Raw genomic sequence first — 20,664 nt, 5'->3', positions numbered from 1 at the left:
CTGATTTACTTGAGGTTTGTTTTGTTATTTACAGGTGACCTTGGGCCTCCTCGTCTCTTTATTTCTCCCTCCTGTAAATTTCTTTTTTTTTTATTTATTTATTTCTCCCGCCGTGAATGGAAAAAGGCAACTTGTGCGCATTTTTTAAAGATGTTTTATTCATGATTTGGAAATCGGAGGTCATTTCTCATTCGCTTGTCCACCCCCCCCCCCCCTTTTTCGAGGTGAAATCACATTGTTGACCAAATAAGAGGCCGTGAAGCGTTGGTTGTTGATTCGGCTGGGGCGAGTTCTTGCCGACGTTTAGGTTAATAATATTTTGTCCTGATTGTCTTCATGTAGCCAATATTTGTGCGTTTTGTTCTTGGCGGCAGAGCCCGGGCGTACGGTTCTTCAAGGGCGAGTGCCGTAGTTGTAAAGTTGTTGGTGATGGCAGGTTAGGCCGCATTCACACCTAAGCGTTGCGCTGTTTTGCACGTTTTTTTTATTGCACGTTTTTGAGTGTTTTTGAGCTTTGGGGATTTTTGTTATAGCCAATAGATAAAAATATCATCTGTTTCATCATTTGTTGTTTTGTGTTTTTCAACAGCTTTTGGCCCGGGTTCACCTACATCGGCGCATATTTATGCCGCCGTAGCGTATCTTTTTTACGCTACGCCGGCGCAGCGCACAGAGGCAAGCACTGGATTCACAAAGCACTCGCTCCCAAACGCTCTTAAAGATACGCTGGGTTTCCTCGGCGTAAGCCAGCGTAGGTGGAAGTGGGCGTGAGCCATGCTAATGAGGCGTGACCCCATGCAAATGATGGGCCAAGCGCCGTAGAAGTACTTAAAATGAACGGCGCATGCGCCGTCCCGTGGCCGCATCCCAGTGCGCATGCTCAGAATCACGTCGAAACAACTGCAAAAGATACGTCAAATCACTGCCTACGACGTGAACGTAACCTACGCCTAGCCATATTCACGTACAACGTAAACGACAAAAGATACGACGGCTTGTGTTCCCTGGTCCATACCTTTTGCATGAATTGCGCCTCCTATATGTGGAATAACTTTACGCCGGACGTACGACTTATGCAAACCGCGTATATTAAGCGCCGGGCGCAACTACGTTCGTGAATCGGCGTATCGCCCTTATTTGCATATGTGCATAAAAAATCAATGGGAGCGGAAAATGCGCCCAGCGTAAATATGCGCCTCACGATACGACGGCGTAGGCAAGTTACGTTGGTCGTAGGAAGCCTATTTTTAGGCGTATCTCAGATTGTGGGCACGGCGCACAGATACAACAGCGCATAGTTACACTTGAGCGGCGTATCTCGAGATACGCCGGCGTAAGTGCTTTGTGAATCCGGGCCTTTCTTTTTATTTAATTATTTTGAAAAAACAAATTGTTGGTGTTTTGTGATTTACTTGTTAATTTATGTTTTATGCATTACTAATACATTTTATATATTGTATTCTTTTTTTTTATATATATATATATATATATATATATATATATATATATATATATATATATATATATATATATATATATATATATATATTATATATATAAAATATATATATATCTCATACATTTTTTTTACAAAAAATTGTACATTAACTCAATAAGACTTTTATAATGGTTATTATTGTGATTGGAGCTGTGTAGTCCATGCATAATTTGAGGTGGGGGTTTTACTGACCACTACAGAGGAAAATGTTCTCCTTGAATTGGTGGTCAAAGAAGAAGGTCCTATTAGATTGTGGTCAGGGTAAATGTTTCTCTTAGACTTGTGGTCAGGGAAGAAGTTCATCCTAGACTGGTGGTCACTGGTCAGGGAAGAAATTCCTCCTAGACTGGTGGCCGGGGAAGAAGGTCCTCCTAGACTGGTGGCAGGGGAAGAAGGTCCTCCTAGACTGGTGGTCGGGGAAGAAGGTCCTCCTAGACTGGTGGCCGGGGAAGAAGGTCCTCCTAGACTGGTGGCCAGGGAAGAAGGTCCTCCTAGACTGGTGGCCGGGGAAGAAGGTCCTCCTAGACTGGTGGCCGGGGAAGAAGGTCCTCCTAGACTGGTGGCCGGGGAAGAAGGTCCTCCTAGACTGGTGGCCGGAGAAGAAGGTCCTCCTAGACTGGTGGCCGGAGAAGAAGGTCCTCCTAGACTGGTGGCCGGGGGAGAAGGTCCTCCTAGACTGGTGGCCGGGGGAGAAGGTCCTCCTAGACTGGTGGCTGGGGGAGAAGGTCCTCCTAGACTGGTGGCCGGGGAAGAAGGTTCCCTTAGATGGATCTGGGTGGACCTGCAATGGACTGTGGGCGGAGATAATTTGTCCTAGGGAACGGGACTGAAATGTTGGAAAGTACGACACCTAAAAAAAATAAAATGTAGACCTGCGGGCTTTTTTTTTTTATATATATTTTAGAACCGACCAAACCAAATTGGATTGGTCTTATCTATTTGTCAGGGTGTGTTTGGAAAGGTGCATTACCATTGTGTTAATGCGCTGTGAAATGTGTTAACTCAAAGAATGCGCATTAAGACAACCTTAAAATAGATCCAAGCTCCAAGAGTTATTCTCGATTTGAAATCGGTTAAAATAATCCCTGATGATCCTACCATGAAGAACCTTTTTCAGGCACTTCATAGAAGTTCTCCTAGCTGCACACCACTGTTGTCTCCTGCTCTCCCAGGGGAAGACTACAGATGGCTGGGCCAACACATATTGCACAGGCATGGTCCACCATTGTCTGCATCAGGAAGCTGGAGGAGATCAGCAGCCCTGGGATGAAGAAACCTGAAAGAAAAAAAAAGAAAAAAATGTTTTGATACATAGACTATATGATATAGTTCTTAAGTAAACTCACTCTACTTAGGGGACCATTCTCATCTGTGTGTCGCACTAACTCACTGGAAAAGGTGCATTTTACCATGCGTTACTGCAAACGCCCATTGCCTTGTGTGCATTTGAGCCGAACCCCACCGCACTCAAGGCATCGCAGTGCACAGCGAAATCGATCTATGTGTTGGCGTTATGAAAAACGTGGCATATTGTGCTCACATTGAATGATGCTTCTTAATGCAACCCACATAAATTGTGCGATAGTGCCTGGTTTTCGGCACTGTGTACCGGTATGAACAGGCCCTTGGGGTTTATGGTGGTGTTCCCCTGACTACCTCGTGAACTATTCTATCTATTCTAGTATTGGATCAGTCGGGTATTTTTGTCTGAAAAGCATTTTTATTTTTATGACATGCCCGTTATCATGAACAGATCCTTCCCATTGTTACTGCCGGGGGGATACGCAGAATTTCTGGCAAAACCACCTGCACGTTGATGATCCTCCTGACTTTCTTCGTATGGGGCCCAAATGGCGATGACTTCACTTACCCCCGAGGTAAATTCCAGATCTGTGGAGGATTAGAGTCATTCCAGAGGCTTTCCTGAGATTAGAATTGAGGGGTGACCCATAGATAAACTCTGAACAGACATTAACCCAACTGTAATGAAGATTCCTTGTAGGAGCTGTCCAATGTGCTGAATGGGTCGCGCCTTCTTATGTGAACGCGTAAATGCAGAGAGCTTCTTTAATAAACGAACCCTAGAAGGGTCACCCCACTCAAAACTGATATTTGTGGCTCTGTACACCTGTTGTGCCCATTATGAGAGGTACCCACCATCCCTGTGCTGAGTTCCCGGGTCTGTACACCTGCTGTGCCCATTATGAGGAGTTCCCACCATCCCTGTGCTGAGTTCTTGGGTCTGATTAGGTCCGTCTTAATAGCATCATGGGCCCCTGGGCAAATTAATGCTCTGGGGCCCTTAAAATAGAGATGGTGCAGATAAACGTATAATATATATTCGCCAGCACACCAGGAATCATAACGTCCAAAGATTTAATGCATATCTATTATGTCAAAAAGAGCAACGTTTCGAGGACACGCAGGACCTCTTCGTCAGTGCAGATAAACGGACATCAAGTAGGTAGGAGGAAGACAAGTGGAGCTTCCCCTTTTGGGTGGAGCTCCGCATTAACTACATGAACAATCATTCTGTACAGCAAAGAAACCGTGGGAAAATATTATATACATAAAGTAACAAAGCTGCCCTGTGCTTATAATAGATCTGCTAGATTGATGCCCCCCCAGCACTCTGACCCCTCTACACCCCAGATATCTCCCCAGCACTCTGACCCCTCTATACCCCAGATATCCCTTCAGCACTCTGACCCTTCTACACCCCAGATATCCCCCCAGCACTCTGACTCCTCTATACCCCAGATATCCCCCCAGCACTCTGACCCCTCTATACCCCAGATATCCCCCCAGCACTCTGACCCTTCTACACCACAGATATCCCTCCAGCACTCTGACCCCTCTACACCCCACATATACCCCAGCACTCTGACCCCTCTACACCCCAGATATCCCCCCAGCACTCTGACCCCTCTACACCCCAGATATCCCCCCAGCACTCTGACCCCTCTACACCCCAGATATCCCCCCAGCACTCTGATCCTTCTACACCACAGATATCCCCCCAGCACTCTGACCCCTCTACACCCCAGATATCCCCCCAGCACTCTGACCCCTCTACACCCCAGATATCCCCCCAGCACTCTGACCCCTCTACACTCCAGATTTCCCACCAGCACTCTGACCCCTCTATACCCCAGATATCCCCCCAGCAATCTGACCCTAGATAGTCTCCCACAGCACTGTAACCATAAACCATAAGATACTCCTTGTGACCACACTACATCCCTGATACCCCCTACACTGTGGCCTATCTACATCCCTGATACATCTAACACTATAGGCACCCAAGCTACACCAAGCATTGCTACCCCCTATACACCCCAGATCCCCCCTTCCAGCATTGTTTTCCCCCCATACACCCTTGATATCCCCCAGCACCATTATTCCATCCATGTAGTACCCCCTTTTCCACTGGAGATACAGTCCATGTAAATTTTTGGCTCCGTGTCCACCTCCAGCACTGGACTCACCTATACTAATCAAGCAGGCAGAAGGAGGGGCAGAGGAGGGAGTATCCCTCTGGGCATTCCAAGCCTTTCGGTGAAAACGGTGCTGAACAGCTGGGCTCACCATGACACCATCCACAATGCTACTTCCGCAGGTGGGCTCTCAGTGCTGCCGACTCGGCAGCTCCCACTCCAGCAGTCTTCGAGTCCCAAGCATTCAAGCTGCATGGGGCGGGGTCGTAGCATCACTGGCGCTACGGCCCTGCCCCTCCCTGCTGGCTGTGAAATTATAGGTATCATTCTGCACAGCACAGCGCACCACTGCCAGCCTGCCTCCCCTGTGTATCCATCACTCTCAGTGCCATCATGGGGCCCCCAATTTCAGGGCAGCGTGGGCTCAAGGACCAGCTGATTTGGAGGAAGTGCAGGGGCCCCCCCATGCAGGTGGGGCCCCTGGGCAGTGCCCAGGTGTGCCCTCTCATCAAGACAGCCCTGGGTCTGCTCACTAAGGTTATCATAGCGTAACCATGGAGCCCCACACTGGTAACCACCAAGGGAAAATTACCCCTGCCATCAGAATCCCCCAACCCTCACCAAGTTCATATTGAGGCCAAGGCTCAGCCCCCATAAATCCCCAAATCTCCCCACTTCTCTCTATCTAGGCCCTCAGTGTCAGTCCCCCCTCTATTCTTCTGCCCTAGAACCCCAATTTCCTCTGATTTCCCCAAAGTGCTGCCCATTCACCTTCTAACAGTGCCATTTTACTCATAGCATAACCATGAAGCCCCACACTGGTGTCCACCAAGGGAAAATGACCCCTGCCATCAGGATCCCCAACCTTCACCAAGTTTATATTGAGGTCAATGTTCAGCCCCTATACATCCCTAAATGTCCCTACTTCTTCTCTCTATCCAGGCCCATGGGTGTTCGTTTCCCCCCCTTTCCTTCCGCCCCAGGAAACCCCAATTTCCTCTGATTTCCCCAAACTTCTGCCCATTTACCTTCTAGCAGTGCCATTTTGTCCACTCATCATAGCGTAACCATGGAGCCCCAGACTGGTAACCGCCAAGGGAATGATGCTCAGCCCCTGTAAATCCACAAATCTCCCCACTACTTCTCTCTATCCAGGCCCATGGGTATCCGTCACCCCCCACTCTCCGCTGCTAATTGAATATAAATGATAATTACAGAATGTCTCCAATAATGGCACATAACGAAAGTTTGGCTCTGAATATGGTTCATGTCCTATGCAGCGTCTCTTCTCTCCGTCTGGTAAAGCCAAACGCAGCGATGTCGCACACAGGATTCCGCCGCCGCACTGCACACCATAGAAAACGGTGCTCATCGAGCTTTAACCTCCATTAGAATGTGTTTTACGATCTCCTCCCACCGTATAAATAATTCTCCGATCATTGGTTTCCCCGGGGCAGAGCTGGAACGGCGTCTCTGCTCTCTTGTACACTTATTTAAAGTGACGCCAGTGAACAGCGGTAATAAAATCTGTGTATTAGCGGCCTAATAAGGTGTTGTTAGGAGCCTCGCTAATAACCCGCGCAGAGTTTGTACAGCGGAATGTGGATGGAAATTGAACACCGTAGCAAATTATTATTCCGTGTCTCATTGCGAGTGGCGGTATTAATTTCACCGACTCGCTCTGCTCATAATCCCGGATAGGAGGGGTTCGCTCCTTTGCTGTTAAAGCAGACCTGTCACCAGATATAGATTTTCATGCATGCAATGTCAGTGTAACCCTTCCAGGTGTTTATTACCGATCACGGGGGGGGGGGGACTGGGGAAATGCCGCCTCCTCCTCCTTCTACAAAGATACAATGTACAGTCTGATCACTGGGGGAGTGGGGAGACTGGGGTTTACTGTCCTTCAATCATTAGGGGGGAAGCGTGCCCCGCCATTTGATGTAAGTGGGAGGAAGCGTGCCCCGCCATTGGGTGTAAGTGGGAGGAAGAGTGCCCGCCGCCATTGGGTGTGAGTGGGAGGAAGAGTGCCCCCCGCCATTGGATGTGAGTGGGAGGAAGAGTGCCCCCGCCCATGGGTGTGAGTGGGAGGAAGAGTGCCCACCACCATTGGGTGTGAGTGGGAGGAAGACTGCCCCCACGCCATTGGATGTGAGTGGGAGGAAGAGTGCCCCCCGCCATTGGGTGGGAGGAAGAGTGCCCCCCGCCATTGGGTGTGAGTGGAAGAGTGCCCCCCGCCATTGGGTGTGAGTGTGGGAGGAAGAGTGCCCCCCGCCATTGGGTGTGAGTGGGAGGAAGAGTGCCCCCGCCATTGGGTGTGAGTGTGGGAGGAAGAGTGCCCCCGCCATTGGGTGTGAGTGTGGGAGGAAGAGTGCCCGCCGCCATTGGGTGTGAGTGGGAGGAAGAGTGCCCGCCGCCATTGGGTGTGAGTGAGAGGAAGAGTGCCCGCCGCCATTGGGTGTGAGTGGGAGGAAGAGTGCCCGCCGCCATTGGGTGTGAGTGGGAGGAAGAGTGCCCGCCGCCATTGGGTGTGAGTGGGAGGAAGAGTGCCCCCCGCCATTGGGTGGGAGGAAAAGTGCCCCCCGCCATTGGGTGTGAGTGGGAGGAAGAGTGCCCCCCGCCATTGGGTGTGAGTGTGGGAGGAAGAGTGCCCCCTGCCATTGGGTGGGAGGAAAAGTGCCCCCCGCCATTGGCAGGGAGGAAGAGTGCCCCCCGCCATTGGGTGGGAGGAAGAGTGCCCCCCGCCATTGGGTGTGAGTGTGGGAGGAAGCGTGCCCCCGCCATTGGGTGTGAGTGTGGGAGGAAGCGTGCCCCCGCCATTGGGTGTGAGTGTGGGAGGAAGCGTGCCCCCGCCATTGGGTGTGAGTGAGGGAGGAAGAGTGCCCCCGCCATTGGGTGTAAGTGAGGGAGGAAGAGTGCCCCCGCCATTGGGTGTGAGTGAGGGAGGAAGAGTGCCCCCGCCATTGGGTGTGAGTGAGGGAGGAAGAGTGCCCCCGCCATTGGGTGTGAGTGGGAGGAAGAGTGCCCGCCGCCATTGGGTGTGAGTGTGGGAGGAAGATTGCCCCCGCCATTGGGTGTGAGTGGGAGGTAGAGTGCCCCCCGCCATTGGGTGTGAGTGGGAGGAAGAGTGCCCCCCGCCATTGGGTGTGAGTGTGGGAGGAAGAGTGCCCCCGCCATTGGGTGTGAGTGTGGGAGGAAGCGTGCCCCCGCCATTGGGTGTGAGTGTGGGAGGAAGAGTGCCCCCGCCATTGGGTGTGAGTGTGGGAGGAAGAGTGCCCCCGCCATTGGGTGGGAGTGGGGGAGGAAGAGTGCCCCCGCCATTGGGTGTGAGTGTGGGAGGAAGAGTGCCCCCGCCATTGGGTGTGAGTGTGGGAGGAAGAGTGCCCCCGCCATTGGGTGTGAGTGTGGGAGGAAGAGTGCCCCCGCCATTGGGTGTGAGTGTGGGAGGAAGCGTGCCCCCGCCATTGGGTGTGAGTGTGGGAGGAAGAGTGCCCCCGCCATTGGGTGTGAGTGGGAGGAAGAGTGCCCTCCGCCATTGGGTGTGAGTGGGAGGAAGAGTGCCCACCACCATTGGGTGGGAGGAAGAGTGCCCCCCGCCATTGGGTGTGTTGGTATAGTATGAGATGCATGCTAGCACATTCTGACTTAAATGGGCCGGGCCAATTTTTTTAATGTGGTTTACTACCACTTTAAGTCACATCGATTGGAACAGGTGAATGGGGTGCAACTTGTCATGCGACTTTGACGTTTTCAAAGTCGGCTGAAAAATCGCATAAGTGTGAACGGAGCCTTACACTTATATTTTAAACCTGACAATGTATCCCTTTGCCATAATTTTCACTCTAGCGTATATTCAGTATGTCTTTGTATATAAATAAAATAAAAAAGTGCGTGTTTAACCTTTCCCGTCGTCCTGCCGCCGCGCTGCGGCCGCCCCTCCAAGCTGGCCGCCGTACATCTTCATTTTAATTACAGCTGTAATCATTGCAGGTGTTCATTGTACGTTGAGTGAGCACATGTCGGTCTGCGAGTTACTCGTCCAAAGTCGCCGAGCGTTCTCCCCGGTGAACATGGAAATTGCTTGTGAGCATCTCCAGTCGCCGGCGTATTGGCGGCGGTTCAGAGTGTAATTATTAACAGTGCGTTGTCCGGCCGGTGATCTATTGCCGCCTGCACCGCGGCACGCTTACACTCAATGGGTATTGAGATATGAAGGAACTGTCTCGCGCAGTCCCTCGCTCTACTGAGAAACGGCACGCCGCTCAGGATATATGGGGGCGCGGGGTCATAAATTAGCGCTATTTGTATCTGCTGCGTCTCACCAGGGTGCGCCTGACCTTCAAACAAGTCTTCCCGTGTGTAGGACGGCCGGTTCGCGGCGCGCTGAGCATCTCCTGGAAATTGGCTTTTTTTTTTCGCTGGATGGATAAAGATTGAAATTCATTTTTCTCTGCAAGGTTAGGCCATGCATCAATACCATAGTTAATGCTGTGCCGAGGCTTCCTGCACAACATCACTGTCAGCCGAGTACTTGTCTGCGAACTTCCCGATTATCTATGGGGGGAAACTGCTTTATTAAAGGAGGGCCGGCGCGTTCTAACTTTGTGTGAAGCGGAGAAGTCGGATCTTCAGTGGGATTTTAGAAATTGGTCAATGATCGACGTTCTCCTACCTGTAATAGGGGCGGGCAAGGGATATCCGAAACGAGCCAATCGGTTTGCTTGAAGCTGGATTCACATGCGATATCGAACCACTCGCCAAAACTGCTCGTCTTCCAAGAGATTGGAGTGTGAGCAGGGCTGGTGCAAGGATTTTTGACACCCTAGGGCTAGGCGAAACCTCATTTCGCCGCCCCCTGGCTCCACCCCTTACTGCGCCCCTTTTCCCCTGCCCATGTAAACCCCACCTTTTTAATTAAACACCCATTAAATCCAGCCTCGCCAGTGCCCATCAACAGAAGCCTCACCAGCCCCCATCAAGTGCAGCCCCACCAGCGCCCATCAAATGCAGCCCCACCAGCGCCCATCAAATGCAGCCTCACCAGCGCCCATCAAATGCAGCCTCACCAGCGCCCATCAAATGCAGCCTCACCAGCGCCCATCAAATGCAGCCCCACCAGCGCCCATCAAATGCAGCCTCACCAGCGCCCATCAAGTGCAGCCTCCCCAGCGCCCATCAGATGCAGCCTCCCCAGCGCCCATCAAGTGCAGCCTCACCAGCGCCCTATAGTTCAGCCTCACCAGCGCCCTATAGTTCAGCCTCACCAGCGTCCATCAAGTGCAGCCTCACAAGCGCCCATCAAGTGCAGCCTCACCAGCGCCCATCAAGTGCAGCCTCACCAGCGCCCATCAAGTGCAGCCTCACCAGCGCCCATCAAATGCAGCCCCGCCAGCGCCCATCAGATGCAGCCTCCCCAGCGCCCATCAGATGCAGCCTCCCCAGCGCCCATCAAGTGCAGCCTCCCCAGCGCCCATCAAGTGCAGCCTCCCCAGCGCCCATCAAGTGCAGCCCCACCAGCGCCCATCAAATGCAGCCCCACCAGCGCCCATCAAATGCAGCCTCACCAGCGCCCATCAAATGCAGCCCCACCTAGCGCCCATCAAGTGCAGCCTCACCAGCGCCCATCAAGTGCAGCCTCACCAGCGCCCATCAAGTGCAGCCTCACCAGCGCCCATCAAGTGCAGCCTCACCAGCTCCCATCAGATGCAGCCTCCCCAGCGCCCATCAGATGCAGCCTCCCCAGCGCCCATCAGATGCAGCCTCCCCAGCGCCCATCAAGTGCAGCCTCACCAGCGCCCATCAAGTGCAGCCTCACCAGCGCCCATCAAGTGCAGCTTCACCAGCGCCCATCAAGTGCAGCCTCACCAGCGCCCATCAAGTGCAGCCTCACCAGCGCCCATCAAGTGCAGCCTCACCAGCGCCCATCAAATGCAGCCCCACCAGCGCCCATCAAATTCAGCCTCACCAGCGCCCATCAAGCGCAGCCTCACCAGCTCCCATCAAATGCAGCCCCACCAGCGCCCTCTAGTTCAGCCTCACCAGTTCTCATCAAGTGCAGCCTCCCCAGTGCTCATCAAGTGCAGCCTCACCAGCACCCATGAAGTGCAGCCCCACCTAGCGCCCATCAGATGCAGCTTCACCAGCGCCCATCAAGTGCAGCCTCACCAGCGCCCATCAGATGCAGCCCCACCCAGCGCCCATCAGATGCAGCCTCCCCAGCGCCCATCAGATGCAGCCCCACCCAGCGCCCATCAGATGCAGCCCCACCCAGCGCCCATCAGATGCAGCCTCCCCAGGGCCCATCAGATGCAGCCTCTTTATTATATAAAAATTATATAATGTTTCTTAGTACTCATAACGGCTCAATATTATATATTGTATATATTTTTTTATATAATGTATTTTAATAAAAAAATATATATATATATGTGTGTGTATATACATGTTATATTTTTTTTTATATACAATAAATATTATATTTTAATAATTAAAAAATTGTTATATATATATAAATTATAATATTTATTATATAAAAAATCATATAATGTTTCTTAGTACTCATAACGGCTGAATATTTCATTTCACTTGTTGCAGAGATTATATTTTATATATATATATATATATATATATATATATATATATATATAGTGTGTGTATATATATTTATATATTGTATATATTTTTTTATATAATGTATTTTAATAAAAAAAAAATATATATATATATATACATACACGTTATATATTTTTTATACAATACATATTATATTTTAAAAATTTAAAAAAAAATTATATATATATATATATATATATATATAATTTTTTTTTAATTATTAAAATATAATATTTATTGTATAAAAAATATATAACGTGTATGTGTGTATATATATATATATGTGTATATTTTATAATATTTATTTTATAAAAATTATATAATGTTTCTTAGTACTCATAACGGCTAATATTTAATTTCACTTGTTGCGGTTGTTGCAGAAATTGTTCATTAACATAAAAAAAAAAAAAAAAAAAAAAAGAAGCCCCCCCTGGATCCCGATATTGGGTTTTAAGCGTGCTGGAGATTAGGAATCCTTCAAATCCCGATCGGAATAAATGCGGAGAATTTTAATATTTAAGGCACGAGCTTTGTACAAGATTAACGTTTTTATTCCGATCTCACTAAGTAGCTTTAATTTCAGTAGATTACAGAAATACTTTTATTATTAAAAAAAAACCCGGCTATTTCTGAAAACGTGTGCCTCGCCGCCGCCTTCCCAGGTCATGTGACCAGGCCACCAATGTGTGAAGTTGTGTCTCGCAGCTTTTATTTTAATTTTCATGTTTTTTGTTTTTTTTTCTCCTCGTTTGGGGAAAATGAGGTGTGATTTCGATTGGAGAAAATATTTACCTAAATAATGGAGAGCGAGCGGCAAAGCGTTACTGCGGGCTATAAATATCCGCGGATTCCTTCGCTAAGCTGTTCTGGTAATGTGATATTAAATGCTTTCAGTTGCTTGTTTCTGAGGATTAAGAAGTAAATGAGATTAAAATTAAAACTGTTTCCAGTGTATACAAACCCGTTCCCTTCTTTTTTTTTCTGTCGGATTTGTGACCTTCTGAATGTTTCCCTTCAGGCGCAAAAAAAATAATAATTTCAGGGTGGCCTTCCCTAGACGTTCTGTATTCATGTTTTTACTGCGATTGTTGTAGTGCGGAGGAGACATTGGAGTGTGAGCTCCTTTGGTACAGAGAGCTCCTCTGGTACAGAGACTGATGTGTTTGGCTCAGTGTCCTCTGTACAGCACTGCGGTATATGTCGGAGCTATATAAAGGTATAATAATAATAGTGAGTAACGGAGGGAAGGAACCCAGGAACTAGGGTTGTCCCGATACCACTTTTTTAGGACCGAGTACAAGTACCGATACTTTTTTTCAAGTACTCGCCGATACCGAATACTGATTTTTTTTTTAAATGTGTCCCCCAAATGCAGCCATGTCCCCCCACATATGCAGCCATGTCCCCCCCCATATATGCAGCCATGTCCCCCCCCATATATGCAGCCATGTCCCCCCCCATATATGCAGCCATGTCCCCCCCATATATGCAGCCATGTCCCCCCCCCATATATGCAGCCATGCCCCCCCCATATATGCAGCCATGTCCCCCCCATATATGCAGCCATTTCCCCCCCCATATCCAGCCATGTCCCCCCCCCCATATCCAGCCATGTCCCCCCCCCATATCCAGCCATGTCCCCCCCCATATCCAGCCATGTCCCCTCCATATATGCAGCCATGTCCCCCCCATATATGCAGCCATGTCCCCCCATATATGCAGCCATTTCCCCCCCATATCCAGCCATGTCCCCCCCCCATATCCAGCCATGTCCCCCCCCCATATCCAGCCATGTCCCCCCCATATCCAGCCATGTCCCCCCCATATCCAGCCATGTCCCCCCATATGCAGCCATGTCCCCCCATATGCAGCCATGTCCCCCCCATATGCAGCCATGTCCCCCCCCATATCCAGCCATGTCCCCCCCCATATATACAGCCATGTACCCCCCATATATACAGCCATGCCCCCCCCATATCCAGCCATGTCCCCCCCATATCTAGCCATGTCCCACCCATATGCAGCCATGTCCCCCCTCATATATGCAGCCATGTCCCCCCTCATATATGCAGCCATGTCCCCCTCATATATGCAGCCATGTCCCCCTCATATATGCAGCCATGTCCCCCCCATATATGCAGCCATGTCCCCCCATATATGCAGCCATGTCCCCCTTACCTACATGCCGCCGCTTGGTTAATACAGGCGGGGAACATTAGAGCTTTCATTTGAATAGCTGTAGTGTTTCGTGCCGCGCTGCGTATAGACACTCCCCCTTGCTCGGGATTGGACAGTTCACCCGAGCAAGGGGGAGTGTCTATACGTGGCGCGGCGGGAAACACTACAGCTATTCAAATGAAAGCTGTAATGTTCCCCGCCCGTATTAACCAAGCGGCAGCAGGGATGCGGGGGGGGGGGGGGGAGTGAATATCGGATGAGGCATCGGGGGCATTTGCGGGAGTACAAGTACTCCCACAAATACTCGGAATCGATACCGATACTAGTATCGGTATCGGGACAACCCGCTTGCTCTTCAGTGTCTCAGACTATTAATCTCTATTCCATTCACCTACAGGACACTCCTCCTCTTCAGGGATTGGCTGGAACCCAATACATATTCAGGATGGTTGATTTTAAATCTCTCACCCTAGGCTCTGGAAACTTCTTCCAGAGGCAAGCGGGAAGCAATCAAGCTGATGGGGTCAGAACACACGATTGCTGCTTTTGTTGAATGCAGATGGAACCAAAAAAACAAAATAAGGGGGTTCTACGCCTATATGGGGTGTGGCAGAGCTGTGGTCTGCCATTGGGCTGAAAAGGCCAAAAATGACACCAGAGTCGAGGATGGTGTTTTCTGGGGCTCCAGACTCTCTGTTCAGAGCAGAGAATACTGGCTTTTCCGGTTGTCTCTGGGTTCTGTAACCCCCGGATTGGGATCTGGAGTCCAGAGACTTTGGAGAGCTTTGGAAGGGATAAAGCTAACTATTTGTCCAGGTTTTACTGGAGGCTGTGTGAGCAGGTGGGCACGCTCTTTATCTACTTGCCGGCCAGCCGCCGTCATTCTACGGCGGGAGGTCGGCTCTCCTGGGCGAGAGCACGTCATACTACGTTGGCTCTTAGAGCGGCCACTAGGGGCGCTCGCCCCCGACTCCCATGCGTGTGCCCGGCGGGCGCGATCGCCGCCGGGCACCCGCGATCGCTCGTTACAGAGCGGGGACCGGGAGCTGTGGGTGTAAACACACAGCTCCCAGTCCTGTCAGGGGGGGGAAATGCTGATCTTCTGTTCATACAATGTATGAACAGAGGATCAGTGTTTCCCCTAGTGAGGCCACTCCCCCCCCCCAGTAAGAACACACCCAGGCATACTTAACCCCTTCCCCGCCCCCTAGTGTTAACCCCTTCACTGCCAGTGGCATTTTTACAGTAATCAATGCATTTTTATAGCACTGATCGCTATAAAAATGCCACTGGTCCCAAAAATGTGTCAAAAGTGTCCGAAGTGTCCGCCATAATGTCGCAGTACCGAAAAAAAATCGCTGATCGCCGCCATTACTAGTAAAAAAAATATATTAATAAAAATGACATAAAAATACCCCCTATTTTGTAAACGCAATAACTTTTGCGCAAACCAATCAATATACGCTTGTTGCGATTTTTTTTTTTACGAAAAATACGTAGAAGAATACGTATCGGCCTAAACTGAGGAAAAAAAATGTTTTTTTATATATTTTTGGGGGATATTTATTACAGCAAAAAATATTCATTTTTTTCAAAATTGTCGCTTTATTTTTGTTTATAGCGCAAAAAATAAAAAGCGCAGAGGTGATCAAATACCACCAAAAGAAAGCTCTATTTGTGGGAAAAGAGGGATGCCAATTGTAGTTTGGGAGCCACGTCGCACGACCGCGCAATTGTCAGTTAAAGCGACGCAGTCCCGAATCACAAAAAGTGCTCTGGTCTTTGACCAGCAATATGGTCCGGGGGGTAAGTGGTTAAAAGCCAAATGTCGGAGAGCCAGAGATGAAGGTTAGTAGAACAGCAAGCAGGATCAGGAGCCGGAAGGAACGTCGGCCAAGCAAGTCTTCAACAGGAACGCAGGAGAGGCTCTCTGCCTTCGCCTTGGTCAACATCACGGAGACTAACTCAGCTGGAAGGCTTAAGTAGGCAGGACTGACAGGCAGATCATCCATGTAATCGATCTGTATGGACTCGTAGATGAGATGTGTATGGTAGAGTGGGATATTTATGTCTTTTTGGCACCTAAAAAAGTCGTCCTATTTATAAGAATTCTTCTTTTCCAATCCTTGTACGATCGCTTGTGGCTTTTATATTGTCTTCTTCTGGTTCTCAAGAGCTTCCATGTAATTTGTATCTCTTCCATTGGTGCCCTGAGAAGGTTGGAGCTGGCTTGGTCCAGTTTTTACGATGAGTGACGTCCCCACTGGACAAGACCCTTTGTTGTAGCCCTGGCGGGGGGGGGGGGGGGGGTGGCTGCGGGCGTATCCACAGGACGGGGCCAGGAGAATAGACCGATGTCTGAGAAGATTGTTCTATGGAAGACATTCCTCTCTCCATCCATGGAGATGAGGGGCTTCCAGACTTGTATGTGGGGGTGAGATGTTCATTACTGGGCAGAAAGAGGAAAACGAAGCTGGGGGGGGGGGAGGTGCGGTCTTCACCTTATGTACATATGTTAATGTGATTCGTATTAATGGAGAGATCCTCAACCGACAGAGTCCTCCGGCAGAGTATTTCAGGAGAGGAGAGTTATAGAGGAAGGAGCAGAGTCCTCCAGCAGAGTATTTCAGGAGAGGAGAGTTATAGAGGAAGGAGCAGAGTCCTCCAGCAGTGCAGAGTATTTCAGAAGAGGAGAGTTATAGGGGAAGGAGCAGAGTCCCCCAGCAGAGTATTTCAGGAGAGGAGAGCCATAGAGGAAGGAGCAGAGTCCTCCAGCAGATTATTTCAGGAGAGGAGAGTCATAGAGGAAGGAGCAGAGTCCTCCAGCAGATTATTTCAGGAGAGGAGAGTCATAGAGGAAGGAGCAGAGTCCTCCAGCAGAGTATTTCAGGAGAGGAGAGTTATAGAAGGAGCAGAGTCCTCCAGCAGAGTATTTCAGTAGAGTTATAGAGGAAGGAGCAGAGTCCTCCAGCAGAGTATTTCAGGAGAGGAGAGTTATAGAGGAAAGAGCAGAGTCCTCCAGCAGAGTATTTCAGGAGAGGAGAGTTATAGAGGAAGGAGCAGAGTCCTCCAGCAGAGTATTTCAGGAGAGGAGAGTTATAGGGGAAGGAGCAGAGTCCTCCAGCAGAGTATTTCAGTAGAGTTATAGAGGAAGGAGCAGAGTCCTCCAGCAGAGTATTTCAGGAGAGGAGAGTTATAGAGGAAGGAGCAGAGTCCTCCAGCAGAGTATTTCAGGAGAGGAGAGTTATAGGGGAAGGAGCAGAGTCCTCCAGCAGAGTATTTCAGTAGAGTTATAGAGGAAGGAGCAGAGTCCTCCAGCAGAGTATTTCAGGAAAGGAGAGTTATAGAGGAAGGAGCAGAGTCCTCCAGCAGAGTGTGACCTGAAGTGTTATTTTCCGTTCTCCTGACCACTGTAGAATTATTCGGTAATAAGTTGCAGTAAATTATTTCTGCGTTTAATCCTCCACTATTTTCTTTGCGCAGAGTCGGGACGTGTCGCTGATCCTCTTAATTGTTTAAAACAATTACCGGCGAGTGGAAGGTACTTTGCCCACCAAAAAAAAAATAATAAATGAGATTGTGGAGCCTCATGATTAATATCGCGGCGTCGCCCGCAGTAGACGAGGACACGTTGCGCAGGTGACATCTGCGCTTAAACATAATTTTCTCCGCCTCGTTCTGGCGCGCATGTTAATTACCGACGCGGTGTAGTTCAGCGTTTTAGTTAATAAATATGTCAAGATTTTTAGCGCGCGGCTCGTTTCCTTTCTTCTTTTTTTTTTTTGCGAGAGTTGCGAATTCGCAATTAGTCTCAGATTTACAACACAGTGACAGACAGCGCTGAACAAATAGAGGTTAAACACACAATTTACATATTAATTTCATGATTCATTTGTCCAATGATTTATGTGGGGAGAGATTGTGTTTAATCTTTTGTGCTGTAGTTGTTTCCAGGCGCGGCGTTAGAGCGTAATGATGTCTGCATCGAACCGCCGGACGAGAAAAGAAATGAGGCTGCATAATGATTCGTCCTGAATTATTCTCTTCTTTTTTTTTTTTGATTTTTAGATTAAAGAATCAATTGGGTTAAATTTCATATTTAAAAAAATTAAAATAAAATAAACGACGTCTCCATCCACCGCTCTTACGGGAACATCCGTATTAAACCCGAAAGCAAACATTCTTTATATTGCAGCTTACCAATTCTTAGATGTGATGGCTGCATTAGTTTTCTTTCTTTTTTTTTTTAAGCTTTCTTTTCTTAAATTTTATCTGGTGATTGGACCAGTAACATGAGGAGTGACAGTACACGCCACCATATGGATCACCTATTTTTATTATTACTTTTTTTTATTATTTTTTACAATTACATTTTAAAATGTTTTATTATTAAAAAAAATATATAATAAAAAAAAATATATATATATATATATATATATATATATATATATATATATATAATTAATAATTAAAAAAAATTGTAAAAATTATTAACAAAATATATAATAACTAATATATATATATATAAATTAGTTATTATATAAATATTATATATTATATATATTTTTACATTTTTTTCAGTTATTCATTATATATATATATATATATATATATATATATATATATATATATATATATATATATATATATATATATATATATATATATATATATATATATATATATATATATATATATATGTATATATTAAGAATAATTTTTTTTTAAAATTATTAAAAAAATATATAATGTAAATTATGTAAATGTAAAAATATAAAAAATATATATTTTTTTGGGGGGGCGCAAACAAACAAAAAAAAAAATAACAATTACAGCCTCACTGTGCCCATCAAACGCAGCCACGGTGCCATCAATTGTCGCCACTGTGCCATCAAACGCAGCAACTGTGCCCTGTAGTTGTCGCCACTGTGCCCTTTAATTGTCGCCACTGAGCCAATTGTCGCCACTGTGCCCTGTAATTGTCGCCTCTGTGCCCTTTAATTGTCGCCACTGAGCCAATTGTCGCCACTGTGCCAATTGTCGCCACTGTGCCCTGCAATTGTCGCCACTGTGCTCTTTAATTGTCGCCACTGTGCCCTGTAAAATGCTGCCCCCCCCCGCCTGACACTTACCTTTCTGCGGTCGGCCATCCTCATTTCACTGTCCATTGATGTCTTCTCCCGCCCTCAATGACGCTTCAACCAATCAGGTATTTGGAAGCCTATTACAGCCTGAGGCTCTGATACGCACTTCCACAGCCAATCAGCTGCCGTTATTCAGGTGGCCGGCGCTCACCAGGGGGCCGGCCATCTGAATAGTCGGCGGCAGCGGTAATACATAGATTCATGCAATGCATGAATCTATGTATTGTATTCAGTGGCGGTGGCGGGAGCGAGAGGGGGCCGGCGCTCCGGCGCCCTCTATGGACGCACCGCCACTGCACACAAGCACGTGTGTTTGAGCTTTGGGTTGCACACCCTAATGCAGGGGAAGGCAACCTGGGGCCCTCAAGCTGTTGCAGAACTACAAGTCCCATCATGCCTCTGGGAGTAATTGTAACTGCCAACCTTGCAATGCCTCATGGGAAATGTAGTTCCACAACAACTAAAGAGCCCCCAGGTTGCCTAGCCCTGCCCTAATGCAATAGGCTGGGCACACCTATGGCTGGAACTGATTATAAAGTGTCAGCTGGAGTATGACTTCAATTTGTTAGTGTATTTAAATCTGCTCGACCATCAAACACTCCCCCCTCCTGACTGACAAGGCTGCCGGCCAAAGCTGCCCCCTGTGTGTCTTCATCAGGACTGGGAGTGGGGGGAGGCGGTGCACTGTTGTACAGGAGGTGTTTTTCTGGCCAGATCACCAGGTGAAAACAGAGGGGTAAAAAGAAAACAAATGCATCTGATTGGTAAGCTGCAATAAACACATTTTTTGGGGGTTTTAACCCCTTCAATACCGGGCACTTTCACCCCCTTCCTGCCCAGTGTATATTATTTAGTTTTGTAGGAAAGTTATAGAGTCCACAAACTATGATAATATTATAAGGGCCATATTTATCCGTGTTTTAGGAATAAAAAATGTATCTTATCTGCAGCCTCACCATTGCAGCCTGGTCAGTGCTGACCTGCAGCCTCACCATTGCAAACCTGGTCAGTGCCAACCTGCAGCCTCAACATTGCAAACCTGTTCAGTGCCAACCTGCAGCCTCAACATTGCAAACCTGTTCAGTGCCAACCTGCAGCCTCAACATTGCAAACCTGGTCAGTGCCAACCTGCAGCCTCAACATTGCAAACCTGGTCAGTGCCGACCTGCAGCCTCACCATTGCAGCCTGGTCAGTGCTGACCTGCAGCCTCACCATTATAGCCTGGTCGGTGCCCAACCTGCAGCCTCACCATTGCAGCCTGGTCAGTGCCGACCCGCAGCCTCACCATTGCAGCCTGGTCAGTGCCCACCTGCAGCCTCACCATTGCAGCCTGGTCAGTGCCCACCTGCAGCCTCACCATTGCAGCCTGGTCAGTGCCAACCTGCAGCCTCAACATTGCAGCCTGGTCAGTGCCAACCTGCAGCCTCAACATTGCAAACCTGGTCAGTGCCGACCTGCAGCCTCACCATTGCAGCCTGGTCAGTGCCGACCTGCAGCCTCACCATTGCAGCCTGGTCAGTGCCGACCTGCAGCCTCACCATTGCAGCCTGGTCAGTGCCAACCTCTAGCCTCACCATTGCAGCCTGGTCAGTGCCAACTTGCAGCCTCAACATTGCAAACCTGTTCAGTGCTGACCTGCAGCCTCACCATTGCAGCCTGGTCAGTGCCGACCTGCAGCCTCACCATTGCAGCCTGGTCAGTGCCAACCTCTAGCCTCACCATTGCAGCCTGGTCAGTGCCAACTTGCAGCCTCAACATTGCAAACCTGTTCAGTGCCCACATGCAGCCTCACCA

Source organism: Rana temporaria, chromosome 9, assembly GCF_905171775.1.
Source record: "Rana temporaria chromosome 9, aRanTem1.1, whole genome shotgun sequence".
Taxonomy (NCBI): domain Eukaryota; kingdom Metazoa; phylum Chordata; class Amphibia; order Anura; family Ranidae; genus Rana; species Rana temporaria.
This window is presented reverse-complemented; position numbering follows the sequence as displayed.